Below are 19516 nucleotides of genomic sequence, written 5' to 3'. Positions count from 1 at the left end.
TCCTGCTCCTCTCCTGCTCCTGTTGGGCCTTGTGACCACCTGGTTACCTGTAGGCAGGCCTCCATTCAGAGTCGCATTGCCACAGGGATGGGTCCTGTCACTCCGCACCCCACCCCCAACCCAGTTACCTTCCCCTGAGCTCTGGTTCCCTGTTGAGGTCACTCAGTGCAAGGAGACCTGGGACGTCGCTGCCCGCTCTCCCCACCAGCGCTTCTTCCCTGGCGTGGGAGGCACCACACCCTCCTCTGCCCCATGCGGGGCCTGAAGGGGCCCCTTCAGATCACAGCCGCCACCACAGCCGCTGCCTCACACCGGAGGGCATGACACAGGGGTGGCTTTCCCAGCTGGCTGCCACACGGGAGCGCTAGATGCTTAGCCCGCCCCGTGGAGCGCTAGATGCTTAGCCCGCCCCGTGGAGAGACCTAAAATCAAGGCATGACTTAACAGCTTATTTTGTAAGAGAAAAGCTCAACCCAAAGGCAGATTGTTAGTTTGGACTTTATTGCAAGCAGAACTGCTATGATGTGCTTTTAGCACTGAAGTGAGTTCCAGGCTAAGAAGAGTAAGTGGCTTCTCTGCTTTCCCTCCCAAGCACAAGTGTATTCACCTTGCAGACTTGAATCACTGAAGATGTAAGCCAGCTGTTACTCTCATTTTGGGAGACACCCTGTGGACAGCATGAAGACTGTCCCTGATGGAAGTCTTTAGTAAGCAGGAAGGAGTCAAGGTTAAAGAATGTGTTTGCTTAGCCTGGACTACAGTATTTTGGAAAATGAACCAAGCCTTGGGTTTTGCTCTGGAAGCCTGTCCTGTCTGCTTCTGTAATCTCGCGCTCTGCATCCAGATCTTGGCCCTTTATGGACACCACCGTCTGTTACTCTTACGATTCTCTGCTCTTTTGGGAGTTCAGACCTGGCACCTTATTTCACTTCTGAGCTACCCTCTGCCATCCAGAAACGTAGTGGACCTGTAGAACTATATTGTTCTGCTAAACCTGTGACCACTCACATCTCAAGGTGGCATAATGGAAAAAATAGAATAGAAACACGGAATATATTAAGATTCATCAGGGTACTTTGACAGTTTTTTTCTCTTAACTCCTTCCTTTCGAGTTACTACCAATGCATTTTCAACAACAGGTCCATGTTGTTGTAAGTGGCCCTGGAGCAGTATCCACAGCAGGTCTTGGTGATTTTGATTCATCCGCAAAGCATTTTATTACAGCAAAATAATAAAGGTGCTGGTTTCATTGGCTGCAGGGTACCAGAGAGTAACCCCAAAGCTGAGGTGTGCGCTAAAATCCAGGGGAAGAGGCTGAAACATTCCACAAAGAATTACTTAAGCCCTCCACAAGAACATCTTTAGATTTTGAATGTATCCTTAGCGGACAAGGGATCATATAAATGTGCAGCTTATAATCCGGCCACACATGAATTAAAAGTTGAACCCATTGGCCAAAAGCTCCTTGTGAGTCACCTTTCTTCAGATGATTTTGGCATTCTTCCCCTGCTCGTTCACAGGTATTAGCTGTTCATTCACATAGCCCTGTGCCTTTGGAGTGTGTGTTTAGTGGCATCCTGGCTCCTCAAGTGTGTTGGCTAAAGAACAGGCAGGATATTGCCCCGGGAAGCAACTGGAGAAGGTTGTGTTCTCATCTTGCCATAGATAGCATTGACCCAGTGGACTCTGGAAACGATTCCTGCATGGTGCGAAACAACTCTGGAGATGTAAAATATGTGGCATCCATGGTTAATGTACTTGAACATGCTCCTGCTCTAAGGGACTACAGGATCAGACAGTGTCTCTATTTTCCACAGAACACTTTATCTCTGATGCTTGTAGGAACCCAGCTGCCAACTATAACTGGTTTCATAATGCGCGGCCTAATCATCCTTCCTCAAGACATTGAACTGCAGGAAATTGATGGAAATTCAGTGGGGTTATTATGCAAGGTACTAGGCTACACCAGTGTTTAGCAGATAATGAGATTGGATTTATGCAGTCTACTGGAAGACTTGAAATAGAAAAAGGCAATGGATTCAAGCAAGTTATAATTTTGACACCAGCAAGCACAAAAGTGGTAGATGGAGACTTTGTTACTCTGTCCTTCAGTGCCACGAGGCTGTTGGGTCCGGTCATTTGTTGGTATGACCGCCATGGATTGATAACCAGCCATCTCTCTTAAGTCCTTAGATCTAAATCCCAAAAGTCAAACTTACCAAGACCTGGAATCTTGGAGCTAGAGCCTGTCTACTTCATCATGTCCCAAGCTGGCTTGAGCCCTCTCCATACTCAGGCTGTGATGCGGGAGCATGTGGAGAAAAACATCTGTGAAGCTACAGATGAACATGGTACCATGCAGGCAGAAGCACCTCTCATGGTTGTTCTTTTTGAAACAAACAAAAGGAGAAATAGTCACACTTTTTGTTGCTACCCAGAATAATGAAAAAAAATAAGAGATTGTTCAGAAACTGGATTATTCAGCTCATTTCCAGAGAAAGTACATCCCAGTGCAGTTTCTAGAAACATCAGAGAAAAATGCTAGTGGTATCTCTGTTCCTGAGGTCCCCACCAAATGGAAACCCTACAGACCCCCATACCAGATACATACAACCTGGTGTGGAGGGCAGGCAAGGAAAGTGGACTGCCCATCAATGCCTATTTTGTGAAGTATCAGAATCTGGACTATGAAGTTAATGTGATGGGAAGTTGGCACAGGGTTTGAATCCCAGGAAGTGAAAGTGAGCTTCACTTAGCTGAAATGGAGCCATCTGGTCTTTATGAACTCTTGATGGTTGCAAGAAGTGATGCAAGTGAAAACCCACCTGCCATGCTTACCTTCTGAACCAGCAAAGAAAAGACAGCATCATCAAAAAACACCCAGACGTCCTCTCAACTCGTAGGCACCCCCAAGTATCCTGTTGTTTCAGAAGCTGCAAACAACAATTTTGGAGCGGTGCTTACAGATTCATCTAGGCACAGTGGCGCTCCAGAGGCACCAGATCACCTGATTATCTCCACTGCATCAGAGACGTTGGTCTATGTCACTTGATTTCCTTGGGCAATTGGGAATTCTTCAATCGCTGCCTTCAAGGTCAAATATAAATGGATGAGGACCAGTGACTGGCTGGTGGCAGCTGAACATATCCTTCCTTCCAAAATTTCTGTGTAAGTTTGTAGTATAGAACCAGGTTCAACATACAAATTTTGGGTCACTGCTATCAACCATTATGAAGAGAGTTTTCAGAGATCAGCGTCTCATCCTTATCCGGTGACTGGGTTCCCCAGACTTTTTTCCAACTGTGCAATAACGGACCTCACATTATATACACAGAGGCTGTCAGCGTTACTCAGATTGTGCTAATGTGGACATGCATTCCACGAAGTAACAACAACACTTCCATTCTTTTGTGTCTATTACTGACCCACAGATAATGACAACACCAATGTTTATAAGAGGGATGTTACAGAAGGTTCAAAGGAGTGGCACATGATTGGCCATCTGCTGTCAGAAACTTCCTATGGCATTAAAATGCAGTGCTTCAGTGAAGAAGAAAGTGAGTTTAGCAATGTGATGATCTGCGAGACTAAAGTGAAATGTGCTCCTGGAGCTTCTGAGTATCCGAAAGGCTTGAGTACCCCTCTGAATTCCTCAGGAAGTGAAGGAAATGCGAGGCCAGCAACCAGCCCTGACAGAAGCAGTGACATGTTATATCTGATCCTTGGCTGTATGCTGGGTGTCTTGGGCCTCATTCTTATGGTTTTCATTGAATCGTGCCTGTGGAAGAATCGCCAGCAGAATATCATACAGAAATATGATGCTCCAGGATACCTCTATCAAGGATGAGATATTAATGGACAGATGATGTAATAATACACCACTCTCTCAGGAGCAAATGAAATAAATGGAAGTGTTCATGGGGGTTTACTGAGCCATGGCGGTCTCAGCAGTGGCTGTTCCCACCTTCACCACAGGGTTCTCAATGGGGTCAGTGTAATTGTGAATGGGAGCTTAAATGGAGGATTTTACTCTGGGCACACCAACTCTCTTACAGCAATGGGAATGGAACTGGAGGTTGTAATCCTAAGCAAATTAATGCGGGATCAGAAAATTAAATGCTGTATGTTCTCACTTATAATTGGCAGCTAAGCATAGAATACAGAGAGACATCAGTATGGGCAAAGTAGACTCTGTGGTCTACTTGTGAGTGGACGGAGAGGGATGGGCTTAAAAAACTACTTATTGGAGGCGGACTCTACAACCGGACTCGCTTGTCTCTCACATGGCATGCTCTGGGCAGCCCTGAACCCGCCGTGTTACATGTCCACTCCCCTCCGCCTGGAGGAGCGCTGCCGCGGGGGCGCGCCCCAGGTCCCCTAAACTGAGCCCTGATGCCGGGCTCCAGTGTCAAGGTGCCAGAAGAACCAGGACCCAGCGCCCGCCTGACCTACCCAGCGCCTGCATCCTGGCCTGCAAGACACCGCGCCCTCCTCTGCCCTGCGTGGTGTGTGGAGGGACCCCTTCGGATCACAGCCGCTGCCGCCATAGCCGCCACCATAGCAGCCGCCATCGTAGTAGCCGCCGCGGGCGTCGGAGGGAAGGATCTGAGGGGGGCTTTCCCAGCCGGTGGCCCCACAGTGACTCTGGATGCTTAGCCCGCCCGGCCGAGAGATCTAAAATCAAGACATGACTTAACAGCTTATCTTGTAGGAGAACAGCTCAACCCAAAGGCAGATTGCTAGTCTGGACTTTATTACAAGCGGGACTGCGGTGATGTTTATAGCACTGAAGTGAACTCCATTGTAAGTACAGAAAGTGGCTTCTCTGCTTTCCCCCCCGAAGCACAATCATATACACCTTGCAGACTTGAAACACTGAAGATGTAAGCCAACTGTTACTCTGACTTTTGGAGACTCCCTGTGGACAGCCTGAAGACTGATCAAAGTCTTTAGTAAACAGAAAGGAGCCAAGGTTAAGGAATGCGTCTGATTACCCTGAATTGTAGTACCTTGGAAAGTGAATCAAGGCCTGGGTTTTGCTCTGGAAGCCTGCCTTGCCTGCTTCTGTAATCTGGCGCTCTGCATGTGAATCTTGGGCCCATATGGACATTGCTGTATGTTACTGTCATGACTCTCTGCTCTTCCATGAGTTCAGACTTGGCACCTTATTTTACTTCTGAGCCACTCTCTACCGTCCAGAAACGTGGTGGACCTGTAGAACTACATTGTTCTGCCAAACCTGTGACCACTCATAGCTCATGGTTGCATAATGGAAAATAGTAGGATAGAAACATGGAACATATAAAGATTCATCAGGGAACTTTGACAATTCTTTCTCTTAACTCCTCTCTTTTGAGTTTCTACCAATCCCTTGCCAAAAATAGCGTTGGTATTATTTTGAGTGGCCCTGTAACAGTGTCCGTGGCAGTTTTTGGTGATTTTGGTTCATCCACAAAGTGTGTTATTACAGAGGAGGAAAAAAGTGCTGTCAGGATAATAGAAACGATGTCAGCTGCGTTCGCACAGAAAATCCAGAAGAGTTCAGCAGAGGAGACAGCTGTGTCTATTCAGAAACGGACAGCAACAATTTACATTGGAATCCTCTTATTTTGCCACCTATCTCAGAGGACGGTGCTGAAAAGACAACATGGCCTCCGCCTGGTATTCCTTTGGACAGCCCCTCAGGGGTCCTCCAGCGGCCCCAGGAAAGTGGAGGATGTGCAAACAACCAGTCATCTTCTGACTTCAAGCCTGTAACCAACTGCACAAAACAGGCCTGGGAGTGAGCTGTGTGAAGGATCTTAATTCAAATCGGAGAAAACCATTCTTTATTTTTTTTTTTTTTGCAGTATAATGTCATGTGAATGTGTCTTAAAATGTGTGCCCTTTTATATTATTTATGCCTTAAAAGTTTTCTTACCCGTTGCTTCCTTGCTCTCAGTAAGAAACAACCTTGTTTTGCATAGCTTTCAATCACCTGGAGGGCAGAGGGATCATTCCAAATTTTCTAACAACTGTAGTGGCAGTAAGAACTCCTCATGCAACTGATTCCATCTCTTGGCTGCTTCAGCGCAGAGGAAATGCAGCGGCCAATTGAAAGTTGCCAGCAGTCAGGTTTTCAGATGGAAAACCGTCTTTCAATAGTGTATTATCAGACTTTCTGAGAACACTTTGAAGTCAACTACGGTTGTTTATAATAGCAGACCTGACTGATGAATTTTAAAAGAGTGCCTTCCACTAAAGTGGTGATGTGACCAGACAACATTCTCTCTATCTGCACGTGGGCACAAGTGATGTTCAGTCTTCTAGTCACTAGTCATAAGCAGTGTCGTGGACATGGTAGAGTGTAAGATGTAGTTGAATGATTGCAGTATGCGGAAAAGGAACCCAGGCCAGAGAGACAAATAATGCTTTAGTATCCCTCTGCTTTAAAATTACATTGATTCATAAAATGGCCGATATGGGGCTATTTTTGACTGTTTCTAAGAGTAGGAACAAAATAAGACTTGAAGTCGTGGCTTGAAAAGAAAGATCCACATTTTCAGAAGAAAAAAGGGGAGGGCTGCCGGGAGCCTCTCTTGGAGGGAGCTCTTCCGTCTGCTCCATTAGCCTAGGAGCATGCTCATGGTGTCACACTGCCAGAAACTAGTCATTCTCTCACTTCCAACAGGGGCAACAGCCTGAAGGTGTGAGTGTCCGAAAATACTTATTTTGGAAGGAAAGGTGTTTGTCGTTGTTGTTGTTTATTTTCTGAAGTTTCCTGAATTTTTTCCAGAATGTCTTCCTTTTAAACAGGCACCTAAAGGCCTGGTCAGCAGAACTCCTGACCACTGCTGCCTCTGTGTGACAAGGACATTGGAGCTGTCTTTGGATTGATCTTCTCCACATTAATAAATGATTATGATATAATATTTAAAAACTGCCTACTTGGTACTATGCTGACTACCGAGGTGACAGGATCCGTATTCCAATGACAAGGTTAATGGAGACATACAATTCTATAGTCATTTATATTTTAATAGCATTATACTCTTTTAACCATCCTCACCTTGTATACAATCTCATTGTATATTAGGATACAGCTATTAGAGCAATAAGGAAGAATGGATAAATACAGTCAGCTTTTTGTTTTTGTTTTCTTTTGTTTTGTTTTCTTTTGTTTTGTTTTTGAGACAGGTTCTCACTCTGTCGTCCAGGTTGGAGTGCAGTGGTAAGATCACGCCTCACTGCAGGGTCGACCTCCCCAGATCAAGCAGTCCTCCGAACTCAGCCTCCCAAATAGCTGGATACAGGCTGAACTGTCATGGCTGAGTAATTTTGTTGTTGCCATTGTTGGAGAGACAGGGTCTCACTTTGTTGCCCAGGCTTCTCTCCAACTCCTGGCTCAAGTGATCCTCCCACCTCAGACTCTAAAAGTGCTGGGACTATATATATATTATATATATATATAATATATATAATATATATATATTATATATATTATATAATATATATATATTATATATATATTATATATATATTATATATATATATAAAATATATATATATTATACATAAATATATACATGTATATAATATATATATAATATATGAAAAATAGTGCTTGGAAAATTAGCTTACTAATTGAAAAATATACATATGAATGACTGCTTTGAAATATATATATATTGTATACATGCACACACATATAAATGTATAAAATATATATATATATATATATATATATATATATACAACCTTCATCTGAGAGTAGGTATGCTTTTGGCTTCTGAGATGAACATATTCACAATGATAAATATTTACTATGAATTCAGCTAAACGTGAAACTCAGCAATATTCGTATCTATTTACCTCTATTTCTACCTAAATCTGTATTTCAAAAGTTGTGGCTAAGCCTTCCTAGTTAGTTAGATTTTTATCCTTTACCATTCAATGTGTGTGTGGTTTGGAGACTGCTTTCACAGATCAGGAAGTTGACAATTATGTCCCACATTCAGCGGACTAACAGCTCAGAGATCCTCTCTCTGGTTACTGCTACGACAGTGCATGGTCAGTCTTCCAGATCACCGGAGACGATTGTGATTTTATTTTTAGGTCTAGCTTCTAGGAATCACTCCCTGGAACAGAAGAATTTATTGTTCACCCAGTGTTCACTCAGAATTTGTGCTTTAGCTCTTCAGCCAGTAGGGCTAAATGCTCTTTATTGATGAATCAGTGATTAGCTTGGGGAGTGCTTACAAATTTGTCCACGTTATACCTTGATTGCTCTTGAGTGGGTGCAGGCTGGCACAGATACACAGCCTTCCAGATCTCCAGAAATTAGTGATCCAAAGACACTTTTTCTTGGCTTTCTCTTTGCCTGGTTTTCTCTGGTGAACTTCTGGCTGGCTGTCAGAAGTTTGTTCGTTGGTACAAAGCAGGCTAAAGATTCCAAGCTCCTCTTTAATGTTCCTAACTGAGGTCTCCATTGTTTTTGACGATGCCCTTGGGAATGTACCTTTTCATGACTGATTCAAAATCAATCATTAATGAGAGGCATTGAGCAAAGCTCTCAGTTTTTACGGCCTGTCAGTCCTCCTACATGAATCTCTGCATCACTGCAAAGGAGTTGACAGTGGCTTCTCTAGCACTCACACACGCTCTACAAGTCTGTGCTGGAGTAGGTAGGGGGATGGTGTTTTGTCTTATCCCTTGAGGGATGGCAGATACAGCCAGTGGGAAACTTGGGCATAGCAACGCTAGACCTGCTGTTCGGGGTGGAGATTCTACCCTATCAGTGGAGGTTGTATGTGCATTATCTCATCCAGTCCTCACAACTACAAGAGAAACATATTTCTCTCATAAACTTATAAGAACAGCCAATTCAACTGAAGTTTAAATTATTGGCCATATTTATGCCAGGCATGGTGGCTCACGCCTATAATTCCCAGTACTTTGAGAGGCTGAGGTGGGAGGATCACTTTCTCTTACAATTGTAGGACAGAATAAGAAAATTCACTTAAAATTTGATTACCCACTGCCTGTATCTAGTATTCCTTCTATTAATTCAAGTCATTGTTTATGAAGGAATTTTCATATTTTTGTGAATTATTCTTAAACATTAAGAACTATTCTTATGAAGGGGCAATCATAAAGTAATTCATGTTCAAGAACACATTTTTTTTTTTTTTTATTATACTTTAGGGTTTTAGGGTACATGTGCACAATGTGCAGGTTTGTTACATATGTATCCATGTGCCATGTTGATTTCCTGCACCCATTAATTCGTCATTTAGCATTAGGTGTATCTCCTAATGCTGTCCCTCCCCCCTCCCCCCACCCCACAACAGTCCCCGGAGCGTGATGTTCCCCTTCCTGTGTCCATGAGTTTTCACTGTTCAATTCCCACCTATGAGTGAGAACATGCGGTGTTTGGTTTTTTGTCCTTGCGATAGTTTACTGAGAATGATGTTTTCCAGTTTCATCCATGTCCCTACAAAGGACACGAACTCATCATTTTTTATGGCTGCATAGTATTCCATGGTGTATATGTGCCACATTTTCTTAATCCAGTCTATCGTTGTTGGACATTTGGGTTGGTTCCAACTCTTTGCTATTGTGAATAGTGCCGCAATAAACATACGTATGCATGTGTCTTTATAGCAGCATGATTTATAGTCCTTTGGGTATATACCCAGTAATGGGATGGCTGGGTCAAATGGTATTTCTAGTTCTAGATCCCTGAGGAATCGCCACACTGACTTCCACAATGGTTGAACTAGTTTACAGTCCCACCAACAGTGTAAAAGTGTTCCTATTTCTCCACATCCTCTCCAGCACCTGTTGTTTCCTGATTTTTTAATGATGGCCATTCTAAGTGGTGTGAGATGGTATCTCACTGTGGTTTTGATTTGCATTTCTCTGATGGCCAGTGATGAGGAGCATTTCTTCATGTGTTTTTTGGCTGCATAAATGTCTTCTTTTGAGAAGTGTCTGTTCATGTCCTCTGCCCACTTTTTGATGGGGTTGTTTGTTTTTTTCTTGTAAATTTGTTTGAGTTCATTGTAGATTCTGGATATTAGCCCTTTGTCAGATGAGTAGGTTGCAAAAATTTTCTCCCATTGTGTAGGTTGCCTGTTCACTCTGATGATAGTTTCTTTTGCTGTGCAGAAGCTCTTTAGTTTAATGAGATCCCATTTGTCGATTTTGGCTTTTGTTGCCATTGCTTTTGGTGTTTTAGACATGAAGTCCTTGCCCACGCCTATGTCCTGAATGGTATTGCCTAGGTTTTCTTGTAGGATTTTAATGGTTTTAGGTCTAACATATAAGTCTTTAATCCATCTTGAATTAATTTTTGTATAAGGTGTAAGGAAGGGATCCAGTTGCAGCTTTCTACATATGGCTAGCCAGTTTTCCCAGCACCATTTATTAAATAGGGAATCCTTTCCCCATTTCTTGTTTTTGTCAGGTTTGTCAAAGATCAGATAGTTGTAGCTATGCGGCATCATTTCTGAGGGCTCTGAAGAACACATTTTAAGACACAGATTATTCTTATAATGAAAGAGAGAGAAACACAAATAATTTAAATTTCAGTTGAATTGGCTGTATTTAGGCCTCGCCTAGTGGCTTATGCCTATAGTCCCAGCACTGTTAGAGGCTGAAGTGGGAGGATGACTTGAGCCAGGAGCTTGAGAGAAGCCTGGGCAACCAGGTGAGACCCTCTCTCTCTAGCAACAGCAAGAACAAAATTACTCAGGCATGACAGTTCAGCCTATAGTCCAGCTATTTGGGAGGCTGAGGTCGGAGGATTGCTTGATCTGGGGAGGTCGAGGCTGCAGCGAGCCGTGATCTCACCAGTACACTCCAACCTGGGCGACAGAGTGAGAGCCTGTGTCAAAAACAAAACAAAACAAAAGCAAAAAGCTGACCGTATTTAATCATTCTTCTTTATTGCTCTAATAGTAATATTCTAATATACAATGAGATTATATACAAGATGAGGATGGTTAAAACAGTATAATGCTATTAAAACATAAATGACTACAGAATTGTATGTTTGCATTACTCCTATCCTTGAAATAACCCATTACGTAACCCATCTGTCATTAAACTTTTGGATCAGAGTTACTCTTTATAAATGGAGTTGGCCTTTTTTAGACTTTGTTCTCAGCAATCCTCATTAAAGTAGGCATTCCTTGATTGCTTTAAATAAATTCAAAAAACACATATCAGAAACTTTTGATATGTTTGTTGTGTGCCATATTGCCAGTAATTAGATTAAATGCTAGAAAATACACCATGAAATATGATATTTGATATACAGTTGGACCTCCCTATGAATGGGTTCGGCACCCGTGGATTCAACTCATCATGGATTAAAAAATTTCAGGAAAAAAATGGAATGATTACCTTTTCACTGAACATGTGCAGACTTTTTTTGCTCGTCATTATTCCCTAAATAATACAGTGTAACAACTACTTACATAGCATTTACATTGCATTAAGTATTTTAAGTAATCTAGAGATAATTAAAGTACATTGGAGGATGTGCTTAGGCTACATGAAAATACTTCCTCATCTTTTGTAAGGACATCTGAGGATTATTAGCATCTAAGGATTTTGGTATCTGTGGGGAGTCCTGGATCCAATTTCCAGTCGATACTTTAGGAAAGTCTTCATACAAAATTAACACAATAAAAATATAGGTATTTCTGATAATAAGGATATTTTACTGTACATGTATTTTAAAAACTTCAAACACCTAAATAAATGTGCAGTTTTCTTAAAATGTAATGAGGCTTCTGAGTATTCTGCATTTTCTGAAGCAAAAAGTGGGTCTTACTTTCTATTCTGGTAATGACATGTTCCCAGGTAACTGTCTGTAGGATGCCATCCATGAAATTACTAAAATCTTACAGGTTTTCAGCCTTTTTATCTGTATCATTGTCACTCTCTTAAGATCTGTGTCCATCAATAGTTTGTTCCTGAGCTAAAGAAAATTGACTGAGCCTATCAATTGGATAAGCAGTCCAATTTATAACTTTATTAAATAATATTTCTCAGTATCCCTGTTGATTTTGGTTACATTCAGTAGCCAAAATCAAAAGGAATACAGGGGTAAATTTGGTAGCCTTTTAAACAGTTGTATCATATGTTTTTATCAATTATTTTGTGCATTTATTCTTTTATTCAAACTGACAATTAATGAATGTTAGTTGTATTTTAAGCATTGTGTACTTTCTTGGAATATACCTGTGTGTAGTACAAACACAATCCTTTTCTTGTAACCTGAGAAGCAGAAAAGATGCCTACTATTACACTGTGAGTTTTACAAAGAAAAGTGTAAGGTTTTCTGAGTCTTTAAAACTAATAGCCTAATCTAGTCCAGGAGCTAAAGAAAGAATTCCCTGAAGAAATGTTGGAACTTACACTTGATGAAATGGGACTTGCAGATGTGGAACAGAGAAAAGAAAATTCCAGTTCAGGGGGAAGAAACCTGTGCTCTTGCATTAACCCATCAGTTTGGATAAACACACTCGGGTATTCATTTACCTGGGCTGGCTTGGAAATCAAGGGAAAGAAAAGATACAGCATAAAAGAAAAGACATGCGCAGTATTCTAAGAGAGAGTAGTTTAATGAAAATCAAAACAAATGTATACCTCCACACTTTTAAAAATGGTACAAAGTTTCATAGAAAAAGATAAAGAATGTCAAGTATTCAGTAGGTTAGCATTCTCAGAAGTTGGTGTTTCTGATACCTTTAGTCATGTTACTGACCTATCTCTGATTCTTTGAGTGCAAATCCAAGAAAGCAAAGCAAAGCAAAGCAAAGCACAGTTGTAAGAGGGTAAGGGAAAGAACCAGAGAGGCTACAGATGAGAAAACTGTTGGCCACATTAACAAAGCTTACTATGCCACATTCATCATCTAGAAACACCCCAATCTGGCCTAGATGTCTTTCTGGATACTGAAATAATGGTGGGGAAGAGGTCTTGAGATGACACCGGTAGCCTTCTTGACACAAAAAAGTAGAAAAATTTTCTTGAAGTTAACCAGCATGTCATTTCTCATTGGGCAAGAATCATTGCAAAATCCAACAGCCCAGTGCCAACACTGCCCAACATGCACCTCTCAGTAATATCTTCCAAGGGTGAATGGCAGGGCTCGCCATCAGGAAAACACTTAGATTTTGTTGTAGTTGGGGCAATGTTGAGATGATCAGAACCAAAGAGTAGCCGTCTCAGAAATTCAAACAACGGGAACGTACCAAGTGGTTATTTTATTATCCCAGGAAATATGCACTGCAGGAATAAGAAAACAGTCACATGAAAACATAGTGTTATAAACTTCTAATGGATGTGAGCTTTACATAGTGTCTACGTATGCCAGGTTATCCCTGGAAATATAGGTCAGGACAGCAGGCACATAAAAGAAGAAATACGTCCTTAGATTTAACCATTGTGCTATTCTTCCTTATCGAGGAGTCCTTACAGACTCCCAGAGCCTAGTCCCAAGAGTTGTCCACATCCAGCTCCCAGTAGTGTTTGCCAGAGGAGAATACCCAGGCTCCCCATGCAGCAAAATAGCCAGATCTGTCAGAATGCAAAGATTCAGGTCTAAACCTCAAACTTCTCACATCCTCAAACAGCCTGATATTGTAATTGGTTACTTCCCAAGTGAAGGAAATTTCCACGGTGGAAAAAAGAGAATGTTCCAGTGAAAAGCAGTTTATAAATTCTTATGTTCAGATAAGAAAGAGATTCTCACTAGAAAACACAGGTCAAGATTAGAAAGAAACTTCTGTCTGGAAAAATGTTGGAATCAAAGAGTGTTAGGATATCTGCACAAGTAAACGCCTAAACTTCAATGATCGCAATTTCTATAAACTCCAAAAGTATAAAGGGGAGGAAGGTCATGTCTATGTCTAGTTAGCGACCATTGATAACAACTGAAAAACTGGAAGCTCTTGCACTGAAGCCAAGTCCATAGCAATAAAATTAACATTCATTGTCTCTTCTCTGTCAGGGCAGAGCAGGAGGCTTGGGACAGGAGATGAGGTGGGAAGCCATCCTTAGACCCAAATAAGAAAGTTATCACTTTGCCGGAAATATTATAATCTGCCACTTAAACTAGTCAATTCATACTTAAAGAGAAAATCTGACTCTGCCTTCTGAAAAGTGCAGCTTCCTTGCAAGAATTATCTGACTTTCATTCCAGATTCAGGCACAGACATCTTTTACCTGCTGGGTTTATCATGATCTATCCTGGAGTTCTATCTAAGGCCTCATCAACCAACAAATCACGTTCCTATCGTTCACAGATTCTCAGTTTTTGCATTGTTATATAAGTTACCCGTGTATGCTTTAGTTGATTAAATTGCACACGATTAAAATTATAAATGCTATGAAACTTCACCTGAAATGTATTTAAAAAAACACTGTCACTCAAATCAGTCATTACCTGCACTGAATTTGAAATTGAAATGTCCTGAATTAATTCAGGTCTGTATACTTCCTGTAATAATTGTATACAGGAAATTGTATCACGGTTGAACCATACATGAATGGTTCTACATCCTAAAGGGCCCTTCTGCATGTTTTACTTTCCTAAGAAATTTGTTATATGGCTGGTTCCACCATCTTTTATTTAGTTTTGTCTGTTTGATGACAATGAAACTATAAATATAAATACCTATTCACAGGCCATTTTCTTCTAGATGAAAGATCATTACACTGAGAAAGCTGCCCATAGAAAACCAGAATTGAAGGCATTGCATGTGGATCCAACCAAGAGGGTGACACTCACCTAGAAAGCGGTTGAACCTATCCGCCAGCCCAGTGATGGGCCCTGTAGTGAGCTCTGGATTCACAGGCTGCGGCATGTGCAGCAGCACGGACTCACTCCTGCAAGGAAGTAGGTTGAGTTGGTTAGGTTTCTGATGTCTGTGTTTAAGAAACAGATTCCAACAGAAAATGCTTCATTCAAACCCACTTCTGATATTGTAATGTACCTCCACAATCCTAGGATGGGTTTCTGGCTCTTAGGGTATCTTTCTAACTCTTCACTCCATTTCTAACCTACTGCCACTGAAAGATAAATGCCTCTCTCCCTATCTGCCACCAAATAGCTGATCTCTAATTATGACTCTGAATCCTAAAAAGAGGCAATCGTATTCTAGCAACTTCTGCATTGAACTCTTCAAAACATAACCCCCTGAGTTACTTGGAAAAGTAAGAAAAGGTTAATGTCTGATAAAAGGCATAGGTAACATTCAACACACAACACAAACACATGAGTACACACACACACCCACACAATCACACTGACACATTGTGGTGTTAGTAAATTATGTTTTCACTTTGTTGGAAACAGCTTGATGTTTTTCATACCATGCCTTGTGCTCCAGCTTGCACTGATGGCCAATAACATACCTTGCCACCATGTCTCCCAAATCCTGTAGAGAGAGACAGAAAAAAAAATGACTTCTTTAGAAAGTTGTTATTCCTGTTGGGTGAGGTGGCTCACACCTGTGATCCTAGCACTTTGGGAGGCCAAGGTGGATGGATCAGCTGAGGTCAGGAGTTCCAGACTAGCTCGGACAACATGGCAAAAACAAATCTCTACTAAAAATACAAAAAAATTAGCTGTGTGCGGTGGTGCGTACCTTTATTCCCAGATACTAGGGAGGCTGAGGTAGGAGAATTGCTTGAACCAGGGAGGCAGAACTTGCAGTGAGCTGAGATTGGGCCACTGGACTTCAGCCTGGATGACAGAAGACTCTGTCTCAAACAAACAAACAAACAAACAAACAAGTTGCTATTCTGAGGATCTGCTCTTGAGGTTTTGAAAACTTTAGAATTACCACATACTATCACTGCAACAGTTTTAAAATGTATTCTCATCTCTAACACTTATTATACCGGTAAGACCTATTGACATAATCTATTTCTGATAGATTCAGGACCCTAAATTAGAGTGAGAGAGAAAGGTGTGAGTAGTGACTGCGCATTGCTGCAGCTGTCTACAATGTGGTCTTTTTCAGGGCTAGTCCCCGAAGGGTAATGTGGCTCAAATCAAGAGCATTTCAAACCTACGACTTCCCAAAAGGAGGAAGAAGGAAATGTTAGTTTTTCCCTAATTTCTTTGTATTATCCTATGGAAACAAAAATAGAATTTTCACATGAATTTTTTTCTTCCAGAGTTTGAATGAAATGTGCTGGAGGAGGAAGCTTGTGGTAGAAAACGTTCTATGGAAATCTAGTTGCACAATTCCATAAGGCTTTCTTTCAGTCCTTACCTGGAGCAGTTCCACATCTGGTTTATGACACATTTCCATTAGTTCCTGATACATTTCTTTCAAGTGTTTACTCTTGATCCATGTTGATCCAGCTTCTCTGCAGTTGCTGAAAAATCTCTTGGTATTCCTCGTTCAGTCTCTCTAAATGTTGCTTTTCTCCTTTATGGAGAACTGGATGCAGCTTCCTATACTTATTCCTGATCATCTGTGCCCAAAAAACCACATCGCTCTGTAGGGACATGGCTTTGTAGGCTAAATGCTTAGGTCTACTTCCACCTCACAGAACACACAAATTCATCCTCCTCATTCCTTCTTTTATTTTCCACCCTTTACAAACAGGATGATGAGTTAAGCAAGACCTTCCTTCAAAATTTATGTAATTCATTAATTCTCGAACACCTGCGAAAAAGCCCTTTAGATTTAAATGTTTAAATATATGTCCTCTTAAATCTGAAATACCATTAGAAAACAACTAAAATTTATGATTGATTGTTAAATTGTCATCAATAATATATATAATCTTTGTTATTCAATTAGTTTGTAGTCTCAAACATTTGTACTTCACAGTGCAAACAATCACTCTAAGTAGAGATGCTGTTAGTGTATTATAATCAGGATCAGAAGCCATCACACGGAAAGGATCTTAGTAAAAAATTTAACCCCCATCTCTCAAACCGACTACTTATTTTCTGTCTCCCATCTTTCTTCCTTCAAAAGCCACAGGCTCTGAATTGCCCTGCCATTCTGAGAACATGAATCTCCATTCCATTGTGTTTCTCCTCTCAATATTGACATATTTATTCTCTCACTCCCCCGGTCATTTGTTGTACCTTCTCCTCAGCTTTTCATCGTGTTACATTTTCTCCTACTTGAGCTGGCATCATCTGGGTCCTTTGATGTCAGATTTCACCAGCACAGGCACATTTCTCAAATTACTGATCCCACCTGCTTTTTTACCCCTGGACAACATCATATTCACCATTAAATGCCTTTATTCCTCAATTATATACTATTTAATCAATATTACATAATTCGTTTATACAGAAATCTCTGCCTGAAATACTTACTAATTTTAAGCATCTACTTGTCCTTCAGAATTTATATCTATTTTTATTTATCTGAAAAGCATTTACAGAAAACCTGCACAATTGTTATATTGAACAGTCTGGTTGTTTTCCAGCCTACGAATAAACACATGACAAAATCTGGTATATGAAAATTTGAACTCAAGTTGCTAATATAAATGCTCTCAGCATGCCTGTCTCAAGCTGGTCGTGAGGACTCCTGGTCTCATACTTACCCTCCAGAGGAAGGCTGTTCTTCTCTCCTCATTTAGATTTCTCTGATTTTCTTGAATCTTTTTCCATAAAATCCTCATTTGCTTTATGAACTTCTCCTGCAAAAGAATTACTAGGTTGAACAACAGAAAATGAAACACCATAAATTCCACACTCTGAGTGGTATACACAAGCAAGGGACATGATACATAAATACATTAGAAAGGGGAAAGAAAAACAAATTTTTCACTGCTCATCCTCAATGGATATTTTTCAGTTTGAGGTTTCGGAAGGCAGAACAGATTAGGGAACTGAAAAGTGAAGATTTCCTGTAACTTGGCATTAGCATCCTGCTTCAGAACCCACTATGCTAGCCCCCAGATTTTGTAGTGTGCTAGTCCCATACTCGTTTGTCCAATAATATTGAATATATTTCCAAAATACGTTTCTTTGCGCTAGTAGTTTTGGTGGCTTTTCAATGCCTTTAGCATTGAACTGTAGAATCAATAATAATGACATTTACTTGTTCACGCTCTGTTTGGGTCCAAGCTCCATGAAGGAAGGTAGAGTTGCATATTTTATTCAAAATTTCATCATTGGTACCTAGAACAGCACCTGGCACTCAGTAAAGAATGGAGTAATCACCATGATGATTCTCATCGTCCTTCTAATCTCTTTAACTCTGCCACCTTCCAGCTTTCAGGTGATCGCAGAACTATCTCTTACCTGGTGTTCCTCAGCTGCCTCTTCAGTGGGATAGTGTTTGTGAGCCCCGTGCTCCTGAGAGGTGGCGCACAGCAAGCAGAGCAGACTCTTGTCCATGTCAGAGAACATCTTCTTTGTTTCCGTGTGGTCCCACATGTTTGTTTCTCCGAGCTCAGGAATTGCCAGAGACTGGCTTTTCTCGCAGTGGTCACTAAGTTCTTCAGAAGAATTTTGGTTTTGAAGTCCTTGTTCAGTGATGGTTCCCTGCATGCAGGGCAGTTGGCAGGACTTCAGGCTTCTTCCCAGGAAAGGCAGAGACAGGGCCTACAGAAGCTGTGCCCACAGCAGACAGTGGCAGGGTCTACCAGGTAGTTCAGGCAGATGACGCAGGTGAGTTCCTTCTGGAAGGCATGTGAGAAGTCTGAGTCCATTTTCCTAAGGAAAGAAAACCACAAGAATTTAATCTTCTACCCTGGAGAGACAAAGGTCCAAGCAAAGTTTGAATCAGGTTGCAATTGAATAATATCCTTTCTTTCTAGAGAAGAATAGGCTTTAATTTGCAACAACAGAGATAGGAAAAATAGAAAACCAAGGCACTAAGAGATATCGACCTCTGTAGGAAAACGTGACTGTTCTCCAATCAACACAGGGCCAGCTTTCCAAACTCTATTTTCTTGCATAGAAGAATGTCGTATTTTTTGAGGGGTTAGTGTCCACAAAATTGCTTGGGCTTCAAAGGTTTCATCAACCTGTAAACTCAAGGGTTGAGTCTTGAATTGTCTGAGAATCAGTAACACTCTTAATTGCCAGTGATTGGTTTAGAGAAGGCAAGCGAACTAAGCTCTTCTACTGTCACTTTTTCATTTAACTGTAACAACCATCCATCGTGACTTTTCCAGAAGGACCCTGCTTGAAAATGTTAGAGCAGAACTCATACTTAGACTCAAATCAGAAAAAGCTAGCCTTTACTCTCCAAGATAAAACAGGCAAATCGAGGTAAAGGCACTTCTCCAAGGCAAAACAAACAATCATTGCTTTTCTAGGCTGCTCTGTTAATTCAGTCAACAGAAACTTTCTGGCGTGTTTACTGTTCCTTTACTGTCTGTTAATTTGGGGATATACTGGTTAATATTATGACATTTTTAAAAGACAGGTAATTAAAATTACAAAAAGATTGATAAACTGTAGGAGAGTACACAAAGGATAGAAATATTTTCTAAGCTCTTTGGAAGCATTATCATTACTCTTTCACGCAGT

General features: G+C 41.1%; 2 pseudogenes; one reads left to right on the top strand and one right to left on the bottom strand.

Moving 5' to 3' along the window:
- Positions 1 to 837: 837 nt before the first annotated feature.
- LOC129485306 (cell adhesion molecule-related/down-regulated by oncogenes-like) lies at positions 838 to 5786 on the top strand (annotated as a pseudogene).
- Positions 5787 to 11530: 5744 nt separating this feature from the next.
- On the bottom strand, positions 11531 to 18690 carry LOC129485305 (tripartite motif-containing protein 43-like; annotated as a pseudogene).
- Positions 18691 to 19516: the final 826 nt, after the last annotated feature.

The sequence above is a fragment of the Symphalangus syndactylus genome, chromosome 6 (assembly GCF_028878055.3).
Source record: "Symphalangus syndactylus isolate Jambi chromosome 6, NHGRI_mSymSyn1-v2.1_pri, whole genome shotgun sequence".
NCBI classification, from domain to species: domain Eukaryota; kingdom Metazoa; phylum Chordata; class Mammalia; order Primates; family Hylobatidae; genus Symphalangus; species Symphalangus syndactylus.
The sequence above is the reverse complement of the archived record's forward strand: the minus strand, read 5'-3'. Positions and strand labels throughout refer to the sequence as shown.